The sequence below is a fragment of the Periplaneta americana genome, chromosome 16 (genome assembly GCF_040183065.1).
Source record: "Periplaneta americana isolate PAMFEO1 chromosome 16, P.americana_PAMFEO1_priV1, whole genome shotgun sequence".
NCBI lineage: Eukaryota > Metazoa > Arthropoda > Insecta > Blattodea > Blattidae > Periplaneta > Periplaneta americana.
In genome coordinates this window covers 71875422-71890167 of record NC_091132.1, presented here as the reverse complement: position 1 = coordinate 71890167, position 14746 = coordinate 71875422, and positions in this window count along the sequence as shown.

The window sequence follows — 14746 nt, the reverse complement described above, 5'->3', positions numbered from 1 at the left end:
GGGGGACAAGACTAACTGTAGTAACTTTCGAGGAATATCACTTTTGTTGACGTCGTACAAAATTTTGTCCAATATTCTTTTGAGAAGATTACCTCCATATGTAGATGAAATTATTGGGAATCATCAGTATGGTTTTAGACGTAATAGATCAACTATTGATCAGATATTTTGTATTCGACAGATAATGGAGAAAAAATGGGACTATAAGGGTACAGTGCATCAATTATTCATGGATTTCAAAAAGGCATATGACAACCATAAAGAACAACCGGTAATATAACTGTTTTATAAATTCTAACTTTCAGATTTTTTTACAGCAGACTGGATGATAAAAGCTTCTCAACCGAATAAAAACAGGCATTTCCCATATTTATTCTGTGTTTAATTTCCTCTCGAGTATCATTTATTTTTGTTATTGTTGCTCCCAGGTATTTGAATTTTCCCACCTCTTCAAAGGATAAATTTCCAATTTTTTATATTTCCATTTCGTACAATGTTCTCGTCACGAGATTAAGTAAGTAAGTAAGTAAGAGATATTAGAATACATATCATTTAAGTGCTCACTTCCTTTTTATCGCATTTATCAGCTGTCTTCAATCTCTTGAATACAAAGAGTAAAATGAAAATTAACCAGATACAAGCGGGTGTGTAATTTTTGTGATAGATACTCTGAACGTGTGTGAATAGCATTATTTTACTGCAGGATTAATTTATATACGAATAACAACAGAAATTTGCCATTTATAGGTTGATTCAATAAAATTAGTGAAAGAACGGTAAGATAACTAATAAATTATGATTTATTGTTTAGTCAAATGTCCGAAGACAGGTCAGGACCCCACAAGTGATACCAACAAGATATCACTCATGAGACAACTAAGCCAGAAGTTAATGGGATACGGTGGTCAGTTCCTTTCCTCTCCATTGCATACATCGCTGACTAGGTACATATTACACTAATCAGACTTCAGATGTATACAAACAATTATTGTTCTTCCTCTGACATATCATAAAGTGAGATGTACTGCTGATAATAGATACACGTATCAGCCGGAACCTTAGAGCTAACTATGGTTGTGTGTCATTATACAGAATGCACATAAAGTATTTTTCTCATTACAACATTTAATTAAACAAAATATAGTGAAGTTAAAAGGACGAAATTTAGTGGAATATAAGTGAATAAAATTTATTTTATGACACTAGTAAACTTCTAAGCAGTATTCAATTTTTCGAAAAGTTTTATTCAGCATTTTTTTTTCGGAAACTGAAGAAATAGCGTCTCTTATCCTCTTGATCAATGATGGAGGATCGCAGTAATACTCTTGATCAATGTTCTGACCTCTGGTATATGTGCTAGACTTTGTCTTTCACGTAACCCCACAGGAAAAAGTCTTACATTATCAATGCAACGAGGACTGTCATCCGGTTGGACAATTTGCACTTTATCCAAGTCTGTATTCGTATTTTCTGTATCATGTCAGGTTTTTCTGTACGTAATTATGAAAAGGAAAGTGAAAAAAAGTCAAAATTGGCAAAGTTAATGCTAAAAAAATTAATTTAATGCGATAATCTAACTTATATGAATGCTTGTAGGTATTAAAGGTTGTTGAATCGGAGCCTGTATTCAGATTCTCTCAATCGCCAGATTTTTCGGTCATTTTTGGAAATAAGAACGAAAAACTTCATAATTAAAAAAATAATTTTCAAAAACGTCAAATGAGTTACGTGTATTATTTTTAAAGACATATTTTAACACCGTAATATAACATTCGAGAGTATAATAGTACATTATGCAACGAGCCTATAATGGTAGTAATTAAGACGCAAGTATGATTGTTTATGAAACGAGCGCAAGCGAGTTTCATAATGCAAATCAAGATTTCAGGTATAACTCCCTGTAAAGTTCATTTGAATAATTTCGAGGGAAAAATTTTTCCGGAGCCGGGTATCGAACCCGGGACCTTTGGTTTAACGTACCAACGCTCTACCACTGAGCTACCCGGGAACTCTAACCGACACCGATCCAATTTTTCCCTCTATATCCACAGACCTCAAAGTGGGCTGACAACCGTCAAGCAACCAACTTCGAGTGCACACTAACTCTGTGTGACTTAAATTGTGGTTTTCTGTTAACGAACAGTGACGTGTATTATGCAAATCAAGATTTCAGGTATAACTCCATAATTTTCATACGAGCGTTTTAATTACCATTATAGGCAAGTTTCATACGACTTTTTATGCTCGGCCATATTTCTAACTTGAAAGTATTGAAAATTAGGTCTTTTTATGGTTATGTGCGAACTGACCTGAATTTTTAGATGTGCCCAGACGCGAAAGTATTGATTTTTTCCGAGGCCGAATGTCATTGACCTTGGCACAGAATAAGAATGAACATTAGTCTGATATATCCTGGAAATTGATTTAGAATTAAAAATCGAGATGACAAATTGAATTTATTTGAATATTATTTACAATTAACGCTAATTATTATAGTAACAGAACACAACCTTGCGCGAGAGTATTGGATTTCCAGCCTCCGTGACTTTTCGCTAATTGTCTGTCGATTGCATATCCGAGAATAATCGATATAACGGTACAAAGCTGACTTGTGATTGGCTGAAGACATGTACTTTAATGAGTAGGTGTACTTTAATGACATGCATTAAAGGACTGCTATCAGGTGTATAATTACTACATTTCAGCATGGTCGAGCATAAAATTAAATATTAAATTATTAATACAAATAATTTATATAATAATTATTAATAAAACAATTTTGATAAAATTATTGTACAGTATATTACATTAATTATTATTAATCATTATAAATTATTATTAACAATTACTTACATCCATTCAGATGTCCAAATATCACTCGAAACGTTGCCCAATTTTGGAATTCTGCTCTTTAGCGGTGCAGTTCAACAGGAAGTAATGTTATTGCACCACTTACGAGACTTTCTTTTCACAAAATAAACATACATTTAAGGCTTATAGCTACCAGTTAAAAATAATGGCATACGAATAAATTTAGAGAGTAATTAATTTTTTTTAAAGTCTCCTAGCAATATTAAACAAGAAGAATGAAATTTAGGGATGGCCTAATTTGTTCATAACTTTTAATCTATCTTGTTTTCTGATATTTTAGTAAGTCCATTATGTCTAAATTAACAGCTTTAACGTAATAATAATAATAATAATAATAATAATAATAATAATAATAATACAATTTACCTAAGGATATATAGGCCACTGATTTCAGTATTTAGACATTTTCATGAATTTCTGAAAGAAAAAAAAACGTTATTTTTAGAAAATTTGACTTGATGAAACGAAACTACATGTAGTCTCTGTAACTATCCATAGTGGGGAGCTATAAACTGTATCTCTGTAGAAAAATGGTTGCATACTTACTTACTTACTTACAAATGGCTTTTAAGGAACCCGAAGGTTCATTGCCGCCCTCACATAAGCCCGCCAGCGGTTCCTATCCTGTGCAAGATTAATCCAGTCTCTATCATCATACCCCATCTCCCTCAAATCCATTTTAATATTATCCTCCCATCTACGTCTCGGCCTCCCTAAAGGTCTTTTTCCCTCCGGTCTCAGTGTGGGTCCCTATCACCACGGCATGGCGCGTCCTCAGGTTGCGGATAGAGGAGACGGCCTCCAGATATGGAGGGTAGCTGCGAATATATTGAATAAACAGTCGTGGACAGCCGATAAGGGGTGGTCCTCCAGCTTGGGGGTTGGGCGAAGGGCTAACAACCCATCACCGTAAAAAACAGCTTGTTACGTATCCCTATAATAAGCCTCGGAATAGGACTGATTCTCTGGCACGACTACAGCAAAGGAATAAGGTTTTGAGATTTGGCACTTGGAACGTAACTAGTCTTTATAGAACAGGAGGGGTAACATTAGTAGCAAAAGAACTAGCTAGATATAGAATAGACTTCGTAGGAGTACAAGAGGTTAGGTTAGATGGGAATGGCATATCACAAATAGGAGATTACTTGTTGTATTATGAGGAAGGAAACAATAATCACCAATTAGGAACAGGATTCTTTGTTCATAAAAGAATAAAAATGGTTGCATACCAGTGTAATATATGAAACAAGGAAGAAGAGAAAGAAGAAGAAGAAGAAGAATCAAAATCGATTTTATTCCAGGGACTACAAAAAAACGCGGTCACAATTCTTCACAAAATGCTAAAACCTTATGCACTTTGTGCACACTCACGAATAGGTTCAGTTTATTATTTCATCTCCTTATTTCTTAGGTAGAACTTAGGGTTTCTCACCCTTATAGAAATGCATGTTTAGGATTACTGTAAGGCGTATTCAGAACTACTCAGTATATCCGCATCAGACAATTCGCAACATAACACAGATAACAGAAAATAGGCTATCTATTCAAACTGCAATTTTAAAGCTACTCCTCGATCGTTGTATACGTCACATTGGCAATATTAAATACAAGGAGTTAAAAATTCTATTTTCGCTTGCGTCACAAATGTAGATATCGGTAGAGTGGTGGGCATTGTATGAGTTTTCAACATATTCAGTTCATTTTATTCACACGAAGTGAAAGGATAGTTTAGAAATCATAATAAAACAGGCGTCAGAATCAAATCGCCAATTAACCATGACCGAAACAATGCGAGCAGTAAAATACGCGATATAAAATACTGTAACACTATAAAACTTACTTGAATGGATGAATGAAAGGCAATGAAGCGAATTTCATGTAACCCCGGAGTTGTAAATACTAATTCCGTCAGTCAACTGTTACAAGCCTCACCCCCCCCCCCCCCGCAGCCAACTAACCCGGTGTTTTTGTCGTTCAAACATGTATAGAAATAAAATTTACATTAAATACAACACATACTATTACAATAACAGTTCGATTATTGAATAGTTACCCCCTTTTGTGTCTATTATACCCTGTGTGAGTCTAACCTTACTATTACTACCCTTAGGGAAGCCAATATTGATTCTGTGGATAAGCGTGAGGGTGGCATTGCGGTATCCGATAAGTTCAAACTTGCTACTTGCTGACGCGCAATCAATATGTGCTATGAGGTACAGACCATTTCACTTAACACTGTATAAAGTTACTCTATTATCCGGGGTGCAGAGGGTTGGAAATTGAAAGCTAACGTGCATAACAGAAGTAGTAACGTCTATTTAGTAGATAACAACCGCCATGATACGAGCAATGACACATGTAAAAAGGGGAGACGGAAAAAATATATACTGACGATAGACGTTGTTATTGGTAACCAGATTTGTGATGATAAAAAAATGTTCTTGCATTTTATAGCATTACAATGGAAACAAAGTAGCAACGACTTGGTTTGAATGAAGGGAGGGGAGAAAGACGAATAATGAATGTTGCTATTGGGAACCAGATTTTATGGCAGCAGAAATGCTGTTACATAGCCTTTACCGCGATAAAGAGCACTTCATTTTTTATTATTTATTAAAACGTTGGTGTGGAATTAATCTCTAATACTCTCAAATGCTACTACAAATGCAGTAATATATGTATTATTTAATATCATACCCAATGTTACACGAGTAGATAATACGTACTATTTCAAAACTCCATCAGTTAATCTTTTGTTAAAATGGACTTTATACAGGGAGATTCTACGAAAAGTGGAGTCTGCCAACAGCCGTCCCATTTTGTCCTGCTCATTCAGTATTTATTTATTTCATTTATATAAGTCTTTAGACTCTGAAATAGGGTAATAGATTTTGTCAAATACAAATTAAAAATTAGGATTAAAAAATTCTTCTATATCATAAAAAGACTTAGTAATGAGCCAACTAGTCCACCGTTGTGGCTGAGGAGTTAGCGAGTCCAGCGGTCCCGGGTTCGATTCCGGTCAGGACGAGTTGCCTGGGTGAGGTTTTTTCGGGGGTTTTCCCTCACTCCTATGGATGAATATCAGGTAACTATATCAGGGCGATTGGAACCCCACTCATCTTCGCCACCTCCTTTCCTCCCCAATAATCCTTTCCTCATCATCCCGTTTCTGGTTTTTCAAATCACTCTACCGGCGGTCTCCAGAAGCTGCTGACTCTCGACCGGCCTCCGTGGATTGTAGTTCAGGGATGTTGGATGACTTCTGCAACGAGCACCCGAGGCGGACCTACTCGGGGGAGGAGTTTCGCCTCGGACCGACAGGAGGGCCTTGGGGGAAGTTGCTGAAGCAGGAATGGTATATGGATTCTGTCGGCTGTAGGGACCGGTCGTTAAAGGAGTCATGTGGTTAGGGCGGTGCGCGTAGGGAATCTGTGGCATGCAACTCATTCCATATCGAGGGTTAGAGCAATAGATCTCAATAGATCGCAGTGCTAGGCCATCCGTGCCCCTCTTAGTTAAATTCCATTCCATTCCAATGAGCCAACTAAAGATAAAGTTTTAAATTCACCATTGCTTTAATTAAATATGTATTTTATTAAACACTTCTATTGTCATTATTTAAAAAAAAAAAATGCAGGTTTTTGTTAGTCCACATTTTGTGTGATGAAACATATATTTAATGACAATCTTTCCTGAAAGTACGAGTATGGTTATTAAAATTTTGTTGGACATACATTGATAATTAAAAATATATAAACTGTTAATAGTTAAGATCTTCTCATCAATAAATAAATGATAATGAGAATTGGTAATAATGCTGATGGTCTTTTTGTGTATTTTAAAAAACTTTATGACCATTATATTAACAAAAAATGAAATGATGGATACTAAAATATATTTATGAATAATATATAAATGTACGAAATAAAATAATAATTAATTAATTAAGGGCAGAGACCATTGAAAATCATGAAAATGTACCAAAAAATGTTTATTGGCTATTTTACCTCTTTAGTATGTATATTTTCATACCCCAAATGGATTTAGTTCAGTTCTGATTACAAATATGTCTATTTTTTATTAAAACTGTAAGGGGGTGTGGTATTTCAAGAGCTGTCAAAATTACTTTTCATTAAAGAATTCTTTATTACAAACCTAGTAACTTTTTTTCTAAAGTTGGCTCCTTGAATGTAGCGGAGGGGAATTTTCACTGGTATGTGTTACATAAATATTCATTTTTCTTTCAAATCCATTTTTCCGTAAGTTTATTTTTCTTGATCGAACACCAACGTTTTGTGCCAAATATAATGAATTTTGATGAAATTTTTACTGCAAATTTTATGAGGTAGCTGCATGTTGCCATATATTTATTTTGTAAGAAATGCTGCTAATTTATTTTATTAATATTTTTTTCATGAATTATAGAAAAATAACATTTTTAAATTTAAAAAAAATACTGTTTGTGGAAGTGACTAAATGAGGCATTTCATAAGATGAATGCATAGAAATGTTTCTCTATGTCTTGTGAATGTAACCAAAAAAAGGGAAGCTTAAAAATTGAGATCTTCTACTAAAACTTGGATTTGAAAATATTTCTAAAAATAAATAAATATCCAAAGCCAAAAACGTTTTGGAGTTCAAATTTTGGATTTTGTTCGTCCTTAACGTAGTAAATTTGCTCTCAAAATTTGGTTAAAATGATTAGGAAAACAGTTGTCATTTTTAGTGGACATTAAGCATGACATTAGACGTAGGCTACTTACAGCAAGATGAACGTCTTAATGATTTTTTGGGATTATAATATATTCCAAGCGCACTCGAATGTTCGTACGTAAATTTTTTGTTTACCACAATTGTAAAGGAATTCGTCTTTACGGATACTCTCGTGTAAAATATTACTTCAACTTCTTGTAAACTTTCTTTCTTACGAAAAGTTCCAGAATAAACATTTCCTATACTTCAATGAAAGCTATTTCATTTTCTTTATTTTCCAAACACAAAAACACACAAATAATTCCATAATGAACACAACACGCAACCAATACATTCACACTTGACCGAACTGGCAGTTAGTTGACTGCCGGCGGGATTTCCCGTCATACCTTCCCAGAATATTCATGATTTCACCGCTCGTTGGATCTCATGTTCTTTATACATAATTTACTGTATTATTAGATTGGCTTTATATTAAATTTAACAATCTGTGTTCTTGTGTTTAATGGAGATGGAATGAATGTGAAAACTATGAAGATATTATGGAATCGCATTAAGAGAAGGACTTCAAAGAGAGCGAGTTGGCTCATGCGTATCGTATTCGGGAGGTCCGTGGCTTGATTCCCGGACCGACCAACCTGACTGTAGTTTTTTCGTGGTTTTCCACAGTTACTTAGGCAAATGCCATGTTGGAATTTTCATTGCTACAGTTCATTTTCCCTTCCCCTCCCGTGTAGAAAAAGAATTTAGATATCATATCATTCATATTTTTCTCATCTCGTTCAATAGACATATTCAGGTCAAGACGCATGTCTTCATCCGCTTACGGGAGGGGACGTCTTCTCTGCAACCGTTTCTGGGTTCCCAGGCTTCTGCAATGTCTCTGCCAGGATTCATTCCTCAAAAGCACTTCCAAGGGCGCTTCGAACATTGGAAGAGCCATTGGAATGGATCATGTGGTGCTTGGTGACGGTGTTAACTTAGAGCGAGGGAGAGTAGGAGACCCCCATTGGGTGAACGGGTGAGGGGTCACATGCGGCCGGTGGACTGGTACACCCTCATCCTCATTCAGCCCATACAGTTCGGAGTGCATAATAGGCCTCAGTATGCCCGACGTACAAAGGGTCGTCCTAACCCGCCCGTAGCCATCGTGACCTAACCTAACCTAACCTAACCTAAGAGAGAATAAATACAGTAGAGCGTCTCATTTAGGCACAGTGTTATCATATACACATTTTAACAAACAAGCATCTGAATAAATTGAACTTTGAGAAGGGATAATTATTTTTAGAAAATAGTGTTGTCACTTCAGACCAATATATTGTAGTTTGTTAATTCGGGACACAGAAGACGGTGATATTATGTTAGTCATACAGAAAATGAAATTCGTGACCGTAAAAAAATGCTGCTTGAAAGCAATATCATATAAGTAGCAAAATTTGATTTGGTATATTGAACTATTTCAACGTTACAATTACTTGTTTGTTAAAATGTGTGTATGAAAGTTATGCAATTTGTGTTCTTTTGTTTTGTGTGTTTTTGGAAAATATAATTTCAATTAATGCTCCGCCAAAATGTAACTAATATCTTGTGCATCCCTCGTGTTTATCGTACGGCTCGTCCTCCCCCACACGTTACCTGCACTTTGTTTACGTTTTCATTGTGCCTAAACTAGAAGCTCTACTGTAGTGGAAGAAACAGAAGAAAAGAATATATTTACAATAAGGAGTGATTTCTGAAATTTATATTTTTAATCTTCTCATTATCATCGTGATCATGGAGTTTTCGACTTGTAGATCTGTCCCGTCCTTACTTTTCTAGAAGAAAACCTAGTATTACAGAGATTTCTCTAGTCTCAATCGATACATTAATCAGCAGAAAACTCTCTCCTCAAAGCAAGCCACAAAGATAACATTTCACAGGAGCGTATTAAAAGTTTAGAGTCCAATGCTATGAGCGTATTCCGAATCTCACAGGTGAGTAATCCGATGGCATCACGGTGTTCCGAATTCCACCGATGACGTCATTGATGCTCCACCGGTGTCGCACCGGTGCAGTCAGCTTGCAGAGGTGGTGTCAGTCTCCTTCAGCTGCCATCAGTGAATCTGATTGGTTCTTGTATAGGGCGGGAATTAGCAGACGAATGACATCGTGCACTGTTGTGTCATGGCGGTGTGTTCTGCTTTAGTTCTGCTGTATTGTTTGTAATGAGCACAACGTAAAAACAACATATTAATGGCTTATGAGCGAACGTGTCAAGGGACCAGTTATTACTATCGGTTCAAGGAATAAGTTGTTTACGATCTCTTTTCTTTGAACGAGATGGCAGTACGGAAATTTCGCAAAATTTTGCTAGCGTAGCACAGATAACCACTTATACAGTCGCCATGACAGCCATCGATTCTTCCATCAGTTTTGTTCCTATTCCGCTGCAGCGTGACGTCATTGTTGTCCACCGGTCCCGTGAGATTCGGAATACGCTGTATTAGTTGCTGTATCATAATTTCTTCAGCGTATACTTCTGTTATTTGTTGAGCAAATTTTGCAGTATTTTACTATATGTGTAAAAATGAACTCGCATGAGAAATTATTTTTTATTGTGGCTTTGGACATCTCATTCTCACCCCTTCAATTTTATCAGGGATCTTCTTAACCCTTTGCAGCATAGTGGTTGTTCAGAAGAACCACCGTTTTCTTTCTTTCTAAATTTTATGGAACGGATATCCTACCAAGGAACTACCTCTTGAGTATACATAGAGGTGCCATTTGTGTTTTGAAATTGTGATCAGAGTTAAAATGTTGAAAAAAATTGATCGAAGCTTTGTTATGATTCATGATATGAAAAACATAAAAGATTAATTTGTGCTGCAAAGGGTTAATGTGGGGTAGAGTTATTTCATACGACATCTTAGCTTTACTTCTCTTCGGAAAAAAAGACTTGCTAACATTATTTCATGCTTAAAATCGTTCTTCTCGGTCAGTTTTGAACCAATGAACCTCGAGTCTGATTCCGACTACTGGAATTACATTAAAATTATTATTTTTAAGTGAATATAAATATTAATTCGGCATATTGGCTTACTGGAAGCCGGGTAGATGGATGACATTGAGGATAACGTATTTTGCGTAGGAAGAGCTGGCAGGGAGTGCTTGGCAGCAAGTAGACGAGTTCGAAGCGTCGGAATGTTGATGGAGTTAGACACTTCGTCCTATTTCATTTTTCAATTCACTCACTTCCCCATCCCCTACTCCTTCAGTATTCCGTTAAGGAAAAGGGAAGGGGTTTAGGATGGAGGAGGATGCCATTTCTGGAGGGGGGGGGTTGAAATGTCACCCAAGCCATATCTCGGCACTTCATCATCTCCCACCCCCATTGTGATAGCTCACATCACTATCGGTGGAGATGAATAATGGCGTCACAAAGTTACCGTGGTGAATGGGGAAGTCCCCGCCAAATCATGTCAGCTTGCGACATCTGTTTCTTGTTTGTCAAGACGAGCCCTCTTCTTCCTGCGTCTTTCTTAAATCACTGCAGGTCTAATTCTCACACTCTGGTCTCGGGTAGAGTGTGCAGGACTTCTGACTTTCTGTACTAGTTGTTAAGGAGGAAAAAAAACTGAGTTTTAGACTTTGGAAGTGTGGAAATGGAATTGAATCGCACTTTTTAGAAAGGAACTAAGTCAAAATTTGTCATTTTTATTTCTTCTGATGAAATTATTAATACTTCCAAGACGCAAAGATAAACAAAGGAAGGAACTTAAACAAACCTTTCTCTGTATCTCTAACATCGAGTTTATGTTTATATTACGGCACTGGTACACTGGTATTTATTCATGAAAGTAAGTTCTTTTGCTATCCTGAAAAACAGAACATTTTGACTTAGTTCCTTTCTAAAAAGTGCGATTCAATTTTTCTGCGTTATTAAACGTATGCATGTATATATGTATGTATGTATTTATTCACACTCGGTAAATACCTGGTGACAGTGGTAACTAATTACACTCAATAATGTCAATTAATGATAAACACAATTAATAAAAATACAATTAATAATAATAATAATAATAATAATAATAATAATAATAATAATAATAATAATAATAATAATTCATTCATTTATTTTATTCCATAGATCTTACATGAGCAATGAAGCTTTAAGATGTGGAACAAGTCAAAATTTTACAATATTACAATTACAATTTTTACAAATTTTTACAATTTTACAATTTAATAATTTTCTACAATTTTTATAATTTTGTGCAATTTTTTTATAATATTTTGGCGAGATGTAGTGACATGAGGTGAGGTCCGAGGATTCGCCAAAAGATTACCCGGCATTTGCCATTTGGTTGGGGAAAACCTCGGAAAAACCCAACCAGGTAATCAAATCAAAGTGGGGTAATCAAATCAAAGGGGTTGATACCGAGGACCCGCCATAGACCATCCGGCTTCAGTCCCAAGGCTGGGCAAAACCTCGGAAGAAACCACCAAAGGGGGATCCAACACAAGCTCGAACGCAGCTCCGGATAGCAGCCCAGCGAGTCTGCCGACTGAGCTACATCGATGGCTCTACTAAAAATATATAATACATAGCCAATCAGATTATTAAATTTACAAACGCAAACGATCATTCATCAGTTGAGCTATATGTATAATACAAAACAAGTAAGTTCATTAAATTTAAGGCATAAACAATTCAATCAGTTGTGATATGCAGAAATTGATAATATATCATGCAAACTACTTCAAATTACAAACACAAACAATTTATCAATAGAGCTATAGGTACAGATTACTATTCAATTTAAAGCATATAAAACTATACAAATATATACAATACAAAGTAAGCAGTTTAATTCAATTTCCAAGGATACTTTCGTTAAGCTATACAAATAATGATAATAATAATAATAATAATAATAATAATAATAATAATAATAATAATAATGAGCATCCCAAATTAAATGAAGCATGATCACTTAAAATAACATTTAAATTAAATCTAATTTGTATCTTAACCCTAAGTTCGAACTAAACCCCAGGAATATGATATGTTCACACCTGCACAAGTACTTTTCAGCACTACACTCATTTCACTGTCAACCCTCAGTCTCACTTCATTTCATCCCCTTTGGTCTGATTACCTGGTTGGGTTTTTACCGAGGTTTTCCCAACCATAAGGCAAATGCCGGGTAATCTTTTGGCGAATCCTCGGGCCTCACATCATCTCACCACAGCTCGCCAAAATATTGTAAAAAAATTGTAGAAAATTACAAAATTGTAAAACTGTAAAAATTGTAATATTGTAATATTGTAAAATTTTGACTTGTTCCACATCTTAAAGCTTTATGTAAGATCTATGGAATATAATAAAAAAAACTCACTGCACTGGAACTGCGACACATTTCACTGACACTATCCTGATTTCACCTACACTTCAAAAATATTTCGCTGTTGAAATACTTTGCATTACTGCTATAAACTATAAAACTTCACTGACACAAACACACTTCACTTACACAACATACTTCACACTCCATTGACACAACACACTTCTTCACTGATAGAATACTTCAAATAACAAAACATCAATTACACCCTTAGAAGTAGTGTGTATAATGTACTACCGTATATTAGTAAAGTCCTTAAGCCTATTTTTAAATATATTTTTGGTTAATGATAAAGCATTCCAGTCCCTGATAGTACGATTGAGAAAAGAAAACTTTCCAGGACGAAGGACACTACAAAAAAATAAATTGTGTAATAACGAATAGAAAAATAATTAAGATTATCTAACATCTGATTAATATGTAGTTGCCTTAAATGCGAGACATTTCACATCGTTGCTTCACCAGCACATGATTCGGTTGCAGATGACATAAAAAAGTTAAACTTTGATTGAAATTCTCATTAATTATACCAAACAACTAAATTACGTCGGAAAATTAAAAAGCATATATTATTTTAAATCTTTTTCCAGAAATCACTCTAATTAAAAATTAGAATAATATTTTCTGTAAATATATCTAAAATTCTTACATAAATACCTTAATAATGAGATTCTGTTTTTAGCCTACTTTAGTTCTGAAAGTCGGCCTTTTAACCATAACATCATTTGTTTTTTTATATATGTGTATTACATAAAAATTTAAGATTTGTTTTTTTCATAAGATATGTAACAGTGAGCAAACAAAAAATTATGCACTTCAATTATGTCTCACGCGTTAAAATATCCCAAAATTATTTATTCATTTACTCATAATTTTCTGCCCGAGGACAGGTCCTTCGCTGCATTCGATTATGAATCTATTGATACATAGACCATATATATTTTTCAATTTCAACTATCACTTTGGGCTTTTATAAGAACTAATTCGTTTAGAATTGTAATGCCAGTTACTTTTAAAGGAATTTTCCAAGAACTAAACTTTATTTTTAAGATATACATATAATCTATCGCGAAAGTGTTATTGCTGCTACTTTGCAAATTTCCGAAATAATAAATCAGTTCATTACTTAAGGAAGATTCACAGTTAATTCCAGCTTTAAGGATCCTACATAAGAATAAGTAATCGAGTTCTTGTCGTCTAGCATACAACTTTCAATGTTAAAAATTGGACATTTAAAATAATAAGTAAGTCCAACTGTAAAATGTATATAAAGTGAATTAATAATATAGACTCCTCTTGTACTACGCCGTATAACTACACATTATAAACCTTAGTTGTATAGTTCTAAAACATCACTAACATTGCTGACTTCAAATAGCTATGTATCAGTCTTTCCATCAGAAACTTTTCCCTTTCGTTTTAATTGGAGTAATTGGTAATAAAATATAGGTTTCTATTAGCTTTGAGAGTGCGTGTACTCCGCTAACTTGCCACAGCTGTTAAGAATGGTCAAGTTTCTCATGCCATATTATTTGCTTTGGAAAGCCAATTGCACGAGAGAATGGTCAGTTTTACAATCCCATTGAACGAATGTCATGTTACTATGCAGAAACGCATTAAAATTTTAAACTCATACTGGTATATGCACTTTCAGACTGCTGATATTGAACCTCTGCTACGAGAAATTACTTTATTGTCTATGGACGTTGACCTCACAGAACTCAGTTGTAATACGTAACGTATGACGTAATAAGTTATTTCATAACTAA